This window comes from Penaeus vannamei, chromosome 13 (assembly GCF_042767895.1).
Source record: "Penaeus vannamei isolate JL-2024 chromosome 13, ASM4276789v1, whole genome shotgun sequence".
In the NCBI taxonomy this organism is placed as follows: Eukaryota; Metazoa; Arthropoda; class Malacostraca; order Decapoda; family Penaeidae; genus Penaeus; species Penaeus vannamei.
In genome coordinates this window covers 7512860-7520359 of record NC_091561.1, presented here as the reverse complement: position 1 = coordinate 7520359, position 7500 = coordinate 7512860, and the positions used below count along the sequence as shown (strand labels likewise).

Genomic DNA, 7500 nt, shown 5'->3' with positions numbered 1-7500 from the left:
TTAAAAATATTTTTCATTTATTTTTATTATTATTTTTTTTTATAACGCTTCACTCGTCCGGGAATCGCTCTTAGCAGACGAAAAGGTCAAGGTAGATCGCGAGCTTTCCTGAGAGCAGATAAGATTTCCAAGGTAAGATGCCCGACGCACCAATATATTAACATTCACGACTCCTCCCGCTGCTTATCCTGACATATCCTTCTTCTTTCAGCGAAAGAAAAAGAGAGAAAAAAACAGGAGCTATCGGTCTTCATTCTTCGCACGTGAACGCCATCGAACTCAAAAAATCCGTTATCCGATTCTTTTTTGTTTTCTTTCCTTTTCCTCTGGGATTTTTACACTCTCTCCTCCCTTCGTCCTTGAGGAAACCCACGGATTGTGGTTTCTACGACGTTCTCCTTCAAAATGTGTCAACCCAATTTCCCCAACAATACAAGGGGGTTGTTCAGCTTTATTCTTCGAGTGTCATCCCATTACAAACTTCTTTTTTCTCTCTCTCGGGTGCGCAATTTTCCAAAATGGCTCTCAGGAATTCCAAAATGACCTGCAAAATCCGCGGTTAAACGTACATTTTTGTTGTTGTTGTTGTTATCTAAGGCCTGGCGTTTTGAGAAGCAATAGAAGCGAGGTTTTCTCCGTTGGTCAACTTTTCGGGAATTTTTTTCTCGTGTACAACTGCATCCTAAGCCGGAAAAATGCTGTTTAGATGAAGAAAAACGCTGGTCACATAAAGCGAATACATTCTCTGTTATCATCACAACGTGTAAAACAAAGAATAAATCATAAAAACGAAAAAAGCAATACATAAATAAATATTTTGTATATTATTCCTTCCTGAATATCGAAAAGGAAAAAAATAATTTAGAATACTATAAAGACTTGCAAATTATGATCTTAATCTCAGATAAGTTTAACGTATTTACAAACATGACTAAAACAATCACCAACAATAATAACAGCAATAACAGTAATTGTGATAATAATATTATCAAACATCTACTACTACCGTTAATGTTGATAATCATAATAATATGCTAATAATGATTATAATGATTATAATGATAAAAACAATAATATTAATTATAATGATAAAAATAATGATAGTGATTATAATGGATAATACTAACAGTATTAGTAATAATGATAATAATGATAATAAAAAGATAATAAGCACAGCAGCTGGGTAGTATGGGAGGGAGAGGAGGGAGGGGGGGTGCAGATGTAGGTCGAAAAGTAGGAAACGAGGAGTGACTTTAAGAAAAAAAAAAAAAAAAAATGGGGAGTGAGAGCAACGGATCGGAAATGGAATTATATACCGAAGTGAAAGAAAAGAAAATCGAGAAAGAAGGGACGGATCGAGTACGTAATTTTCCAGTAAATAACGGAAAACTGCGGGGAGGGGGGGGGAGGAGGGAATGGGGAGGATAACTGTCTCGATCCTGTCTCACGTTTTTTTATTTTTTATTATGTTCTTTGTTGTGATTATTGATTTATGATTAATAGACAAAGGGAAGGTATAAAATCAAAGATAATTTTCGATCTGAAAGTAAGAATTAGAAGAGAATATTCCTTGTTTTCCATTTAATGTTTATTGCCAAGTTTTCCATTGTGATATGCCACCTGCTATTTATAAGTTGTTCATAGAATTAAAAAAAAAAAAAAAAAACACACACAATCAACAGAAATAAACTTAAAACACACGACGATCGTTAAGACAAAATTGGGTTTGCTTCCGGTTCCCTTGAAATATAAACTTCATCATTTATATTAGATTCGAATGTTGACAAATTGGCAACAGTAACACAATAATAACAGTAATGATGATGATGATGATAATGATGATAATATTAATAAGGGTAATAAAGGAACAGTGAAAATGATAATAATAGTGATGATAGTAATAATGATGATGATAGCTATAACAATAATGATAATAATAGTTACAATAATAATAATAATAATAATAATAATAATAATAATAATAATAATAATAATGAAAATAATAATTACAGTAATAATAATAATAATAATAATAATAATAATAATAATAATAATAATAATAATAATAATAATAATAATAATAATAATAATGAAGATAATAATTACAATAATAATTATAATAATAATATTTGTAATAATAATAATAACAATAACGATAATAGTGATAATAAAAAACATGATAAGAATAAAGCGCAGGAGAGACAGTATGCGCAGTGTGGGAGGAAGAAGAGGGAAGTGGGAGGAAGCAGAAATAAGGCTAAAAGGGGTAGACAAAGAACTGACTTTAAGGAAGATTTGGGAGTGAGAGGCGGAGTGCAGAGCAGGAGAGGAAAAGGTAGAGGGAAGGAGAGTGTAGAAGGGAAAGGGAAGGGGAGAGGTGAGGGGAAACATAAAAGGAGGAGGGTTAAAGAGGGACGTAAGAGGGTTTTTTTTCTATAGAATTTCCAGGGGGTCCGCTAGTATAGTGTTAATAATAATAATAATGAGGATAATAATGATAACGAAAAAGGATGATAATCATAATAAACATCACCAATAATGATAATGATAATGGGGAAAAAACACTATCATAATAATATTAATGATAATAATATCAAGAATATTTATAACAACAACGACAATAATAAAACCAGTGATATTAATCCCAATTGACGTAATAATGATCATAGAATAAAAGTGAACAGGACAAATAGTAGTTAGTAAAGCTATAATGATGATACCAAGCATACTATTCATAATAAAACGCTAATTTGTAGTGCCGAAAGCGTCGTTCGGTGGGTATGGGCCCCTCAACAGCTTATCTGATAATTGTGTCAAGTTTTTAACGCTACTTACTGCAGCTTGATGAACTAAGTGTTAACAGAGTACGTGTCAAATGGAATGTCAAGAGACTCGATTCCAAAGGGCAAATTATGCATAGAGTTTTATACGAAGAGTTGTTGGAAACTTTGCTCTTCAGCGGCAAAATTGGCATATTGACCGTGTCATGTTCTCGAAAGAGCAATATAACTCGCTTGCTGCAACGTTTATGGCAGGGAGATGAGTGTCATTTGGTGGCAGTCATTACGAGGATCGCCCGATGAACCTGCGGGGCGGCGTGGAGCCATCCGGGGGAGTGAGTGAGGACTTTTGTAGGATTCGGAGTTGAGTCTGTTTCACTCTTCTCGGGGGGAAACACATATGGTTGTAATAGATTAAATGTATATATCCGACACAAACAAACACAAACTTCGTGGATTAAAAAAAATCATGTACGCATACTTACGTATAAAATCTACGTACATGTAGACACACACACACACACATAAACACACGCAGCTACAAACTTCACACTCCCGGCCACTCACCCGTTATCTTATCGCCTTCCGGGCGCGCCTGTGATCTGCTTTCCCAATACTCCCCGCGCTGCCATTGACTCCCGATTCACACGTGACGATCTATATATTCGTCGTAAGTACTTCAGTAGCATCTTCAGCACCCTAGATATGCATGCCCACCTTGCTATGCGTATCGGGCAGCGAAAACCCACGCCGGACGCATCCACCATCAGCTGAGTTCACACGACCGTAGTACGAGGTGTTACATTCTCTCTCCACTAACGGGTTCAATACTCATTTCCAACCTGCCGTTAGCGAAGGCAAAAGCCAAGGAGCGCAGGGGCCTGTTGCATCAGGTCTGCCGTTGAATGAGCGACGTTTGCCACCGGGTTGAATGAGCGACGTCTGCCACCCGGTCTGACGGAGCTGGGTGACGAGCGGCGGGTGAGGGCGGGTCAGTGTGTTGCTGGTGCGTGCGGGTGAGGGGACTCCCGCTGTTTCTTGTCTTTCCGGCCTCACCTACACCATCCTCAGGTACGTCTCCTGGCGGCGTTTGAACAGGCTGTCGGGTCCTGGACGTGTTAAGTTTTCAGCAGGTTCGGGGGCGTCTGAGAGCCGTCAGTGTCGAGAAAATCGTTTTGAGTTGGCGCGGTTGTGGAGTTTTGTTTACATTCTTAACTATTCCCTGGAGGTACGTGCGTTTGTCGTGTATTTGCTGTGTATTAGAGCCTCGGGCAAAGAAGGTCTTTTATCATGGATTTACACATACTGCAGTTTTTGATTCTTAGAACGTGGTAAAACTTGAACATATGTTTAGCAAGTGACTCTAAACATCCATTTACTGCATAACGGTTTATTTGGTTTATTTCCATATATTACATTTGCTGACTAAGGTGAATTTAAGTGCGTACACGTTATGAGATGAGATGATTATAGTGATATGAATAAGACCATTACTAATGTACCTGATATGCAGCACATGGTAATATGTGATGAATTGATGATAAGAATGTATAATGATAATGATTATCATAATGATTGTAATAATAATAATGATAAAAATTATAATAACGATAATCATTATAACAATAATGATATTAATTATGATGATAATGTATAATGATAATCATCATCATCGTCTTAATGATAATAATGATAATGAAAATAATAATAATAATAATAATAATAATGGTAATAATAATAGCAACAATTATAATTGCATCAATAACGATACGGATAAACAGAATTAGTAAGGAAAACAGGTGTGTATGGAACAGTTAGAGATAAATTACATTATCAGTGATAACAGACGATAGATATTATAATGATAATGATGGTAATGAAACAACGATGAAATAGTAATTGCAGTAATGACGGTAGTGATAGCGTTAATGATGATACTAATGATAATTATGATGAAAATATAAAATTTAATAGCAACGATGATGATGGTAATAATGAAATAATATTAAAGATAATAATGATGATAATAATGATAATAATAATTATTATTATTATTATTATAATTATGATAATAACAATAATAAGGATAATAATAATGATAATAAGGATAATATTAACGATTATAATAATAATGATAATAATGATAATATTAACGATTATAATAATAATGATAATAATGATAGTAGTGATAATAATGATAACAAAAAGAATATGAAAGATAGTAATTATTATAATAGCAATGGTAATAGTGATATTGAGAATAATGATGATAACGACAGTAATGATAATAGTAATGCTGATGATGGTGATAAGATTAATGGCAATAATGGTACTGATGACAGTAATAATGATAATGATAATAATTACAATATTGATAATAAAAATAATGCTACTAAAAGTATTCATAATAATGACAGTAATATGATGTTAGTAATGATAATAATAATAATGTTAATAATAATGATAATGATAACAATAGTGATGATAATGATAGTAATGATAATAATATTTATTATAATGATGATAATATTAATAATGATAAGGATAATAAAAGTAATGATAATGAAGATAATAATTATGACAATAATAATGATAGCAAGGATAATGATATTAGTAATAATAGCATTAATAATAATCTTAATGATAACAAGACCAACAATCACAATGATGATTATGATAATAACAAAAATAATGATACTGATTATGATACTGCAGTAGCAGCAGTAGTTGCAATAGTGAGAGTGGTAGTAGTGATAGTAACAGCACCAGCAGTAGCAGCAGAAGTAGTTGTAGTGATAGTAGCATCAGTAGTAGTAGAAGTAGTAGTAGTAGCAACAGTAGTAGTAGCAGTGGTAGTAGTAGTAGTAGTAGTAACAGTAGACACAACAATAACGTTCATGATAATAAAAATGATGATAATGATGATGATGTTGATAATGATAATAATAATATGGAAGATAACAATACTAATGATGATAATAATGATAATAGTTATGGTAATGGTGATGATGATAATGATAATAAAAATAATGATAATATTAATAATAGTAACAATAATGATGGTAATGATAATGATAATAATAATAGTAATAATAATGATAATGATTATAATGATGATAGCAATAGGAATAATATGATAATTATGATAATAATGATGATAATGATAATGATAATGATAACAATAGTAATTATAATAATAATAATGATTATGATAATGATGCTGCTAATGACAATAATAATAATAGTCATCATAATTAAAATGATACTACTACTACTAATAATAATAACAGTAATAATAAGAACGAATAGTAATGGCAATAATAATAATGATTATACCTCTAATAACAATGATGATAATAATGATGATGAAATTTAAAGTAATATAAATGATGATAACGATAATGATACTGATAATGATGAGGAAATTAAATTAATATAAATGATAATGATGATAACGATAATGATACTGATAATGATAATAATGGTAATAGTAATGATGATAATGATAATAGTAATAGTAATAACAATGATAATGATAATAGTAATTATGATGATAATGATAATGATAACAATAATTATATAAATGATAATAATGATGATAATGGTAATCATAATAATGGTAATAATAATAATGTAAATAATGATATTGATCATAGTAATAATAATAATAACAGTAATAATAATAATAACAGTAATAATAATAATAACAGTAATAATAATAATAATAATAATAATAATAACAGTAATGATAATAATAACAGTAATGATAATAATAATAATAATAATAGTAATAATAACAGTAATAATAATAATAATAATAGTAATGATAATAATGATATCAACAATAATAATAATGATAATAATGATAATGATATCAACAATAATGACAATGATATCAACAATAATGATAATGATGATAATGATATTGATGATAATGATAATAATAATGATAGTGATAATAATGATGATGATAGTGATAATAATAATGATAGTGATAATAATGATAGTGATAATAATGATGGTGATAATAATGATAATAATGATAACAGTAATGATAATAGCAATGATAATTGAAACTAGAGGAAAAAGAACGTTATCTTTTGAAACAGAATAAGATTAACGTTAGAATTTGGGAACAAAAGTGGCGTTAGAATTTGAAAGCAGAGGACGAAGAACTTTAGACTTTGAAAACAGAGACACAGGAACGTTAGTCTTTGAAAACAAAAAGAGGAACGTTAGAATTTGAAAACAAAAAGAGGAACGTTAGAATTTGAAAACAGAGGAAGATGAACGTTAGAAATTCAAAACAGAAAGGTACGTTAGACTTTGAAAACAAAATGAGAAATTTCAAACTGAAAAAGGAGAAAGCGGAACGTTAGAATTTGAAAAACAGAGGAATGAGAACGTTAATATTTGGAAACAAAATGAGGAACGTTAGACCTTGAAAAAAAAAAGAGAAAGAGTAACGATAGTCTTTCAAAACAAAAAAAGAGGGACATTAGTCTACGAAAACAGGCGAAGAACGTTGAAATCCCATTCTCTGTCTAACGGAAAATGTTGGAATGTTCGAGACGCCCGCCCAAGATTTTGCTGTAAGAAGACCGACAAATAAGAAGTTATCCTGCGAACAAATAATTTTTTCCGCGAAGAGGACACTCGGACACTCTCCTGTTCCTTTTCAAATAGGATGGAAGGAGGGAGGGAAAAAGATGGCGAGTGG

General features: G+C 31.4%; 1 protein-coding gene across 1 annotated transcript in view; it reads left to right on the top strand.

Moving 5' to 3' along the window:
• Nucleotides 1-3762: 3762 nt before the first annotated feature.
• The window catches only part of Rab3 (RAS oncogene family member Rab3), a gene marked incomplete in the record, with an annotated part of 77132 nt that continues 73394 nt past the window's right edge, over nt 3763-7500 (top strand). The window contains 1 exon segment of the mRNA XM_027375140.2: nt 3763-3851.